Source organism: Alnus glutinosa, chromosome 6 (assembly GCF_958979055.1).
Source record: "Alnus glutinosa chromosome 6, dhAlnGlut1.1, whole genome shotgun sequence".
Taxonomy (NCBI): domain Eukaryota; kingdom Viridiplantae; phylum Streptophyta; class Magnoliopsida; order Fagales; family Betulaceae; genus Alnus; species Alnus glutinosa.
Window position 1 is genome coordinate 12,797,585 of NC_084891.1, and position 10,385 is coordinate 12,807,969.

A 10,385-nucleotide genomic window follows, 5' to 3' on the forward strand; every position below is an offset into this window, starting at 1 on the left:
TTTTGGAAAGCCGATCGTATAGTTGTCTGTCTGGACGCCTTATGTGCACCGTCCTAACGGGGCCTAGGTTTATCAAGTCAGACGCTCATTTGAACTTGTAGCTTATAAATAGAGGTCCCTAGGCTTGAGAAATGCAAGAATTGGTTATTGAATTCCTTAGGGATTAAAGAGTTATATTTTAAAGTTATTGTGCTGAGTTAGTCTCTCTTTAGCCGTTGATGTGTGTGCTGTTACTACGCTGACCTGAAGTCTATCTTAGGGGTTGGCCCAAGGGTAAATGATTCCATTGAAGACCCTTTCAAGTAGGAGACTAGGTTGGGAGGCATTCGTGTTGGGTTACACGTTAGAGTGCAAGGTATGACCACTGCATGAGGGGTATGTGAGTGCTACTACTTTGTAACTTGTCATGTCTTCTGAATAGTGGATATCCTGGGTTTGGCTGCCCTGGAGTGGTTTTTCTTTTAACTGAGTTTCCACTTCGTCAACAAAATATATGTCTTCTTTAATTTCGCATTTTAATATTTTGTTACACACATTTTTGCACACACTTGTTTATATTAGAAGTCATTTTAATTTTTCAATTGGTATTAGAGCTTGGTACACTCTGAGAAGATTAAATTCTTGAGTGTTATTCTATTTGACTTCTATTGCCTATATCATGTCTGATTTGAGTATTGATAAAGTTGCTTCTATTTCTCATGCTATGTTTGTTCATAGAACTATATTCGTTAAACCTAGCATGTCTCATAATCATACTCAGTTTAATTATGGAGATAAAAGGGCAATCATTCTATACCGACATGCCATCATTGTGGCATTAGTGGTCATATTCGCCCAAATTGCTTCCAGATTCGTTGACAAAAACCTTGGAATAAATCACATGTGCCTAGAAAAGATGAACCAGGTTTTGAAGAACAAGTCAAGAAATTAAGAGATCAAGTTAAGCTTATTAGTGAGAAGTTAGCATACCTCACCCCTAATGAACAAAGATCTGTCTTGGTTAATCATAAAAAGGAAACTTCCAAACATGTTTGGGTTAAAAAGGATGATAATCTGTGTTTAGTTGCTCATACTGCCCTAAAAATTCTTGATACTTGTTTGTGGTATTTGGATAATGACTGTTCTAAACACATGACAGGTGATAAGACCCTACTGAAAGAAGTTTAGATGGGCAAAGGAGGAAGGATCTCCTATGGAGATGGAAGCCAATCCAAGGTTATTGGAAAGGGAATCATCGACATTCCAGGTCTTAGAGCATATCTTATGAAGCTTTGTGTGTGGAGGGGCTCAAGGAAAATCTCCTCAGCATCAGGCAATTTTGTGACAATGATTTGGTGGTGCAATTCTCCAAAAAGGAATGTAATGTCTTTGACAGCAGTGGCAAGTGGCTTTTGGGGGGAGAAAGAACTGCTGACAACTGTTATGGTCTTCCTGGTCTCACTGTAGATCCTCAAATTTTCTGCAATAAGACAACAATAGACGACAGTGAATTGTGGCATCAATGGTTGGGGCATCTGAATTTCATAGATATGTTGAAGTTTGCTAGCAAAGATATTGTCAAAGATCTGCCCAAAATGGAGAAGTCTGGGAAAGGAATCTGCGGTTCTTGCCAACTAGGGAAACAGACTCGAGCAGCTTATAAAAAGACCTCATGTATTCTAGCTTCCATAAATTTAGAATTGCTGCATATGGATCTCATGGGTCCCCCTAGAACTGCTAGTCTAGGTGGGAGAAGGTATATACTGGTAATTGTGGATGATTTCTCTTGATATACATGGGCTATTCCTCTTCGGGAAAAATCTGATGCTTTTGATGCAGCTCAACATTTATTTAAGAAGATTCAGGTTGAGTAAAACTGCCAGATTATGAGAATCTACAGTGATCGTGGAAGGGAATTCAAAAATACCAAATTTGAAGAATTATGCCTTTCATATGGAATCAAGCAGGAATTTTCTTCCCCTATCACTCCTTAGCAGAATGGAGTACTAGAACGAAAGAACAGGGTGATTAAGGAGATGGCTCGTGTGATGATCTACTCAAAGAATCTCGCTCAACATTTTTGGGGAGAAGTTGTTAACATTGCATGCCATATTATCAACAGAGTCTACCTAAGGCCTGATAAAAACAAGACTCCCTATGAGATTTGGCGAGGTAAAAAGCCCACAGTTAAGTATTTCAAAACTTTTGGAAGTAAATGCTACATCCGTCGTGACAGGTAGAGTCTTGGGAAGTTTGATCCCAAAAGTGATGAAGGCATATTCTTGGGGTATTCCACAAACAGTCGTGCTTATAAGGTTTTCAATAAAAGAACAGAGACTGTGAGGGAATCTATCAATGTTGTTATTGATGATGAAGAAGTTGAGGCACCAAGCAATGGGGAGGAAAATCAGCTCAATTCAACTGATCTTCCAGTGACTTCAGTTGACATTGTCAAGACTTCTTCAAGTGTGTCTCCAACTGAATCTCCTTCTGCTCCCACAACTTTGGATACCATTGCCAGTGCTTTTGAAGATGAGGATACTCCTGAAAATCCACCTAAATAGTCGTGGGTGAAGCTGAATCATCGTCCTCAGCAGATTCTTGGGACCGTTGAAGAAGGGCGTCAGCTAAGAAACAGAGTCATTCAGTCAACCAGTGAAGTAGCTAATCAAGTTTTCTACAGCTGCTACCTTGCTCAAACAGAGCCGAAGAAAGTTGACGAAACCCTACAAGATGAAAGCTCGGTGTCGGCCATGCATAATGAGCTCCATCAGTTTACCAGAAATGATGTTTGGACTCTGGTTCCCCGACCTGCTGAACATAATGTCATTGGCACCAAGCAGATTTTCTAGAACAAGACAAATGAGCATGGTACAGTGGTCCAGAATAAAGCACGTCTTGTCGCCCAGGGATATACTCAGATTAAGGGAATAGACTTTGATGAAACCTTTTCCCCAGTTACCAAGTTAGAATCCATCAGAATCCTCCTCTCTATCGCTTGCCATCTTGGTTTCAAGTTGTATCAAATGGATGTAAAGAGTGCGTTTCCGAACGGTATTCTTCAAGAAGTGGTTTATGTAGAATAGCTGAAAGGATTTCGAGATCCTGATCATCCCCATCATGTGTTAAAGCTGAAGAAAGCTCTATATGGTCTTAAGCAGGCTCCTCGGGCATGGTACGAGCATCTCACCACATATCTTTTGGCCAAGGGATTTACTAGGGGACAGGCTGATCAAACCTTATTCATCAGAAATCAAGGTACTCATGAATTTTCAGAGGAGATGAAGCTGGAATTCGAGATGAGCATGATTGGTGAGCTGAACTAATTTCTTGGTCTTCAAGTCAAACAAACTATTGAAGGCATTTTCATCTCCCAATCCAAGTATGCTAAGGATCTGGTTAAACATTTTGGCCTAGATGGGAAGAGTCGTGCCCGAACTCCCATGAGCACCAGTGTCAAGATTAGTAGTGACCTTGCAGGGAAACCAGTTGATCCATCTCTATACAGGAGTATGATAAGGAGTCTGCTATATCTTACAACCAGCCGATCAGATATTGCCTTTAGTGTGGGAGTTTGTGCTCGCTTTCAGGCAAATCCTAAGGAATCTCACCTCACTACAGTCAAGCGTATCATCAAGTATGTAAATGATACTCTTTTTTATGGCATATGGTATTCCAGGGAAACAAATCTTGTTGTTGCAGGATACACTGATGCAAACTGGGATGGAAATGCTGATGATAGGAAAAGCACCTCGAGAGGTTGCTTCTATGTGGGAAACAATCTCATAGCTTGGATGAGTAAGAAACAAGCCTCTATTTCTCTCTCCACTGCTGAGGCTGAATATATTGCTGCGGGAAGCTGTTGTACCCAATTACTGTGGATGAAGATGCTACTAGGCGACTATGGATTCTCTTAGGATACCATGATTATCAACTATGATAATACTAGTGCTATAAATATCTCCAAGAATCCCGTTCAGCACTCGCGGACCAAGCACATGGACATCAGGCATCACTTCTTGCGTGATTTTGTGGAATCTGAGGTAGTCTCTCTCTCTTTCATTCCCACTGAAAACCAATTGGCAGTTATTCTTACAAAACCTCTAGATGGTAGCAGGTTTGAGTCCCTTTGGAAAGCCATTGGTGTTTGTGACATGACCTAGACATGCTTTTCCATGCTAGGATAAGATTTTTTTTTTTTTTTTTTTTTTTTTTTTTTTTGTGTTTCTTAAGTCTTGTCCTCTAATAGCATGATGTTTAAAAAAAAATAAAAAATTGGAGAGTTTTTGTAGCAGGACGGTTCTTTTAAAGGTTTGTCTGCTATCTCATGTATCTTTTCTGGTCTATTAGTTCATTTTGCTTTGATGAATTATTCTTACATGTGGTTGGGAACATAAGTCTAACATATGCAAAGTTTTCCTGCTCACACTTTTTATGATTGATAGTTGCTTTTCTCATGTGATGACTTCATGCACCATCCAAGGCTCCCCTATGGTACATCTTTTCCTCTCTGACTTTTTGCTTCTGGAAATTCTAAATAAGAGAGATGTTTTTAATAAGATGGCCAAATTGACCAATATGCTAGTTGAACCTAGAGCCTAAAAATTCTAGCATTCTCTCTAGGTTGCAGCACAAAAAAGAATCAAGCAGTTATTCTTCTAAGTTTTGTGCGATATGCTTATTTTCACTGCTTTTCTGCTAAATTAGCAATATACCTTGTCCTTCATGGTGGAAGTAAAACTTTATCTTGTCCTTCATGGTACAAGTAAAACAATTAGGTGCTGCATCTTAGGGGCAGTGTATCAGATGAGGGTGGCTAGGCCCTAGTAATTAATAAGGTTTGACTTTTGACTGATCTTTCACTGATTTTTTCTCTTGTTTACAAAATCTGGTTGCTTGTCATATCTATTAAATTCATACCTGTTGAGAAAGCCTTCACACACACACACACATTGCATGAGTTGGGCAAGTTATTTTGATTATTATATTTGCAGGGAAATCTTTGTCTATCTCCTACTTGTCTATCAACTCTATGTTTGCTTAATTCTAACTTGCTCTGTGACTAATTTCTCAGACTTGGATACATACGTGTGCTACTACTTGTAAATGAACTAATCTTGTTGCTCTTCTCTCCTCTTTTCATCAAGATGTTTTTATTCAGTTCTTCTGTTGTTTAAAACTCTTGGACTTTATTACTCTGTTTACCCTGGTCCTTCTCTGTTTTACCCTTTGTCCCTTTGTGACAAAAAGGGAGAGTAATTTTTATTTGGACCGGGATTGTATTTTTAACTAATCAAGTGATTTTTGTCTCAGAATGGCCAAAGGGGGAGTTTGATAGTTTGTAATTGGTTACATTCTGTTAGACAAAATCACTTCTATGTAATGATGCTATTTAAATAGGGATTCAGCTATTTAGAGTTCTTCTAGAAGATTCTGCACCGTCTACAAGCTAGAGAAATCGGATCCCTTGCAGTCGTCCAGAAGCTCATCTGTCCAAAGCATCATCCGTCCGGACGACGAGAAATTTTCGTCCGGACCTTCCTCTGCGTTGAGAAGCTTCGAATTGCTCTAGCCTGCATCCGTCCGAACGTTTCAGCAGCACGTCCGGACAACACTCAATGTTTAACCAGCTATGGGATTTCCTTCCGAAACACAGATATGGGAAGATCGCTGCAACAGTCCGAACCCGCTCATCCATAAGGCAAGTCACGCATTCAAAATTCAGACGTCCGGACGATAGCCTTCATGGTCTGGGTGAGAGAGCTACTTATATGGAAATTGCGTGCATCAGATCAACTATCCAGACGACCATTCCCTTGGTCCGGACGCTGGAAGCCTTGATATGGAAATTGCGTGCAGCTGAAGTGAGACCGTCCGAACGACAGGGCAACACCATCCGAACGCGGCTTAAATCAGGAAAGAATTTCAGCGAAATTTTGGAAAGCCTATCGCACAGTTGTCCATTTGGACGCCTTACGTCCACCGTCCGGACGGGGCCTAGGTTTATCAAGCCAGACGCTCATTTGAACCTGTAACCTATAAATAGAGGTCCCTAGGCTTGAGAACTGGAAGAATTCGGTATTGAATTCCTTAGTGCTTAGAGAGTTATATTTTAGAGTTATTATGCTGAGTTAGTCTCTCTTAAATCAGTGCTGTGTGTGCTGTTGCTGCGTTGATCTAAAGTCTATCTTAGGGGTTGGCCCTAGGGTCAAGGATTCCATTGAAGACCCCTTCAAGTAGGAGACTTGGTTGGGAGGCGTTTTTGTTGGGTTACACGTTAGAGTGCAAGGTACGACCACTGCATGAGGAGTATGTGAGTGCTACTACTTTGTAACTAGTCTTGTATTCTGAATAGTGGATATCCTAGGTTTGGCTGTCCCGAAGTGGTTTCTCTCTTAACTTAGTTTCCACTTCGTCAACAAAATATCTGTCTCCTTTAACTCCGAATTTTGATATTTTGTTGCACACATTTTTGCACACACTTGTTTATATTAGAAGTCATTTTAATTTTTCAAATCCGAAGTATTTATCTAAGTTATTCAGGAGGGTAGCTCGGAAGAGACCAGCTCGAAATAGTCTGTCTGTCACCCTCCTCGACATTCACCTAGACAAACCAAATATTCATCCAAGTGGGGGGTCACTTGATTATTGTGTGATAAGTTGTGGCTTTTCCGGTTATGGATTCTCCCGAAAATAATTTAGGTAACTGACTATTCTTCTAAAAAATAGCCTAGTATACGGTTAAAACTCAAAAATGCCCCATTCTCAGGGAAAGCAACTGTCATGTTGATCTGGAATCAAAAGAATTCAAAATCAATGGTATTTGTATGTGATTGGCTGCATTCTGTTTGACAAAATTACTTTTATGTAATCTTGCCATTTTATCAGGGATGCCGTTTATTTCAGAGTCTTCGTTTCAATAATGTGTTCCAAGAAGTTCGAAAAAGAGTCTAGGCAGATTCCAACTCAGAGAAGTAGAATCCTAAGTTTCCATCTGGATGGCCCCGTCATGCGTCTGGAATCCCATCAGTGTCTAGGAGTTTCGAACTATTCAAGATTGTATTCGTCTGGACGTCTCAGCAACGCATCCGGATGCTCATTAGTGTTCAACAAGTAAAAAGATTTCCTTCCCAGATACAGATATGGGAAGACAGCTACAATCATTCGGACGCCAGGTCTACACCATCCGAACGCTATCCTTAATAAGGCAAGATGTTGAGAAGAATTACATCCGCCCTGATGTCAAGGCAACTCCGTCCGGACACCAATCCTTTTTATGAAAATTACGTGCAACAAAAGTGCAATCGTCCGGACGCTAGGACAACACCCTCCGGACGCGTCCCTGATATGGTATTGAATGAAGCGCGTTATGGAAAGCCGGTTCCAAAGTTGTCCGTCCTGACGCTTTCAGCTACCATCCGGTCGCCACCTAGGGAAATCCTTTCCAAACTCAATTTAGGTCTGTTGAACCTATATCTAGAGGCCTCTAGGCATGTATTATTTATAGAATTCAGTATTGAATTCTTTATAGCTTAGAGAGTATTTTAGGAAAAAATTGTGAAGATCCACTAGTTCTCAAGTCATTGCTATTGTGTGCTATTGTTGTGCTCGTTATTGAAATCTATCTTAGGGAGGAGCCCTAAGGTAAAAAAATCCATAGAAGACCCTTTCAAGTACGAGATTGGTTGGGAGGCGTCCACATTGGGTTACGTGTCAGAGTGCTACATACAATCGCTGCATCGGGTATGCGAGTGTTACTGTCTATCTACTAACTTTGTCTTATGATAGTGAATTTCCTGGGTTTGGCTGCCCTGGAGTGGTTTTTCTCTTTATTGAGTTTCCACTTCGTTAACAAAATATTTGTGTTTTTAAATTCTGCATTTAAAAAATTTTGTTACACATTGTGTACACACACAGAACAAATTAGAAGTCATTCTATTTTCAAACGGAAATACTAGTAATTAATTCTCTTAGATGCATAATTCAAATAAGAGAATTGGAGAGTAACTGTTGGGGAAATTATTATTCCCCAATGCCCGAGTGAGCCGAAACCAACCCTCTAAAACTGAGCCCGGGACCCAGTCAGTTTCACTGACCTGAAAAGGCCCAGTCGAATACGAATTTACAGCTGACATTTATGGCAATCTTGGATTCCGAAAGATCCAGGATCAACAGGGTGCTATCTTCCTAGTTACGCAACTCTCTCTGAAGATCCAGAGTCCCAAGTAATTGTCAATCAATTACAGAGCGGATCATGGGTCCCGAAAGATCAAGAGAGAAGACTGCTGGCCCCAAGAAATCTGGGAAAAAACTGCGGGACATCAATTCCTTACAAGGATTATAGATCCCGAGAAATTCGGGATCCCCTAAATGACATAAACACGTTCGTGGCTCAATATCTCAATATATATGCAACTATTCCCAGGTAAAAAGGGAAGATTTTCCTACGTATGATATACTCTCTAGAATTTTATTAGCACTCTCTGAGACAGCTTGCTGACTTAGGCATCGTAAGTGGGAATGTCGGGCTTCCCATAACGCAATGTTTGTTCTTTATTCAGATTACGAAGAACGAAGCGAATCACAAGTCAACACATCACCAAACCGGAAAACTGCATCAATTGATGTGGCCGAAACTTGTTGGTTCCGATAACACATGGATTTTAAATTTACAACCACTCACAATAGCACGAATCCTTGTACTATAGAGAGGGTGTTGAACCTCAAGGACTGTGGTGGTCGTTTTGATTTATGAAATACTCAAGATTTGATCCAATTCAACTTAGAATTTTTTTTTTCTTTTTTTTTTTTTAATTTTAAAACTAAAATAACATAAACTAATGGTAATTAAAATGGAGATAAAGGAAAATAGAGTGATTTGATTTCATCCCAACCGCATACCAATGGCTGATTGTGTCTCACATGGATTTTCATTTATATGCGTAATATGAGTGCGTAATGGTTGTCAACCATACGACGACCTCGACATGAAATTACTTTGGTTAGGAAATATTGATATGGCATCTTAGTTTCGCACCAATCATTCACCACGTAAAACTACACTACAATGAAATGCATTTAAACTACGAAGGTGTGGAGTGATTTGTGTTCCCTAGCATGCCCTATAAAATGACCCTAATAAGCATTCATGAACTTATGTCAAAAAGCATCATTATATAGCCATCATTCCCTCAATCATAGAAAAAGGAAACATTTGATTTTATTCAAGAATAAAAGATTTCTCATAGACAAGATAAACTTTTTCTCCATGAATAAATATAAAATTTAAGATCAATTAACAAAAGGTTTTGCAATCCTCTAGGCTATATAATCATTACACATACACATAAAATCCCAAGAGAACATAATCAAGCCATGGCACTTGGAAAGAATTCCATCAAAACCCTACGAAAATTTAGTTGCTTATTAATGAAGTGGAAATCTCTTATAGAAGAAGAGAAGCCCATGTCTTACAGAAAAGTGGAAAACAACGGGTAATATGGAAATAGTCTTATAAATGAAAGAACATAAAAATAAATTAAGTTACACATTTTTTGCAAATTACACTAAGAAGGTGCATCAAATGAAACTAAGGCTACTAGAAAATAAAACTAAACTAATGAAATAAAACTAAAAGCTACTACAAAAACAAAGAAAGGAAGCCTTTGGAAAAAAAAAAAAAAAAATTAAAAGACAAGTTGCATCAAAGAAACTAGCCCATTGGAAAACAAAATATAAAAGATGCACTAAACTCATGCATCATTCCTCTCTCAAGTCTGGCTCTCTTTAAATAGAAGAAGCAAAATACAAAATATCAACACCTGAATTCTAGCCCCACAAACAAATAATAATGACATTCTTTTTCTTGGCCACACAAATCCTTTAAAAATATCAAAATGCAATCATTTCAATTCCAATAGAGATTCCAACTGCACAGGTTAGTTTCAAAATATCAAGATGACATCCTTCAATTTCCATCGCACAGGCAAATGTCATCATTGGCAGATATTTTGATTTTGATTTCCACAGCACAACACATTTGCAAATCTCTGACAATCTGAAAGGATTGGTGTTGCTTGATCGACCACTTTATCTGCTCGATTGGCTTCCACTTAGGAGTGATTGATCTTAATTTCTTCAGTCGATTTCCCTCATTCCTTGACCTAATTTCGATGATTTTGCTCTTGTTTTCAATTAGGGCCTAAAAATAAGATAAAACAATAAAACATAATAAAACATTATATTTACAACACAAACTAAGGTTAACATAAGTTACTTAAGGGGCTTTGAATGTAAATATTCAACACTTATCACACCCACAAATATCAATTCAAATAATTTATATCTCAACCCCAGCATACATTTAAAACACATCAAACATAACTCAAATCATTCTTTCATAATCA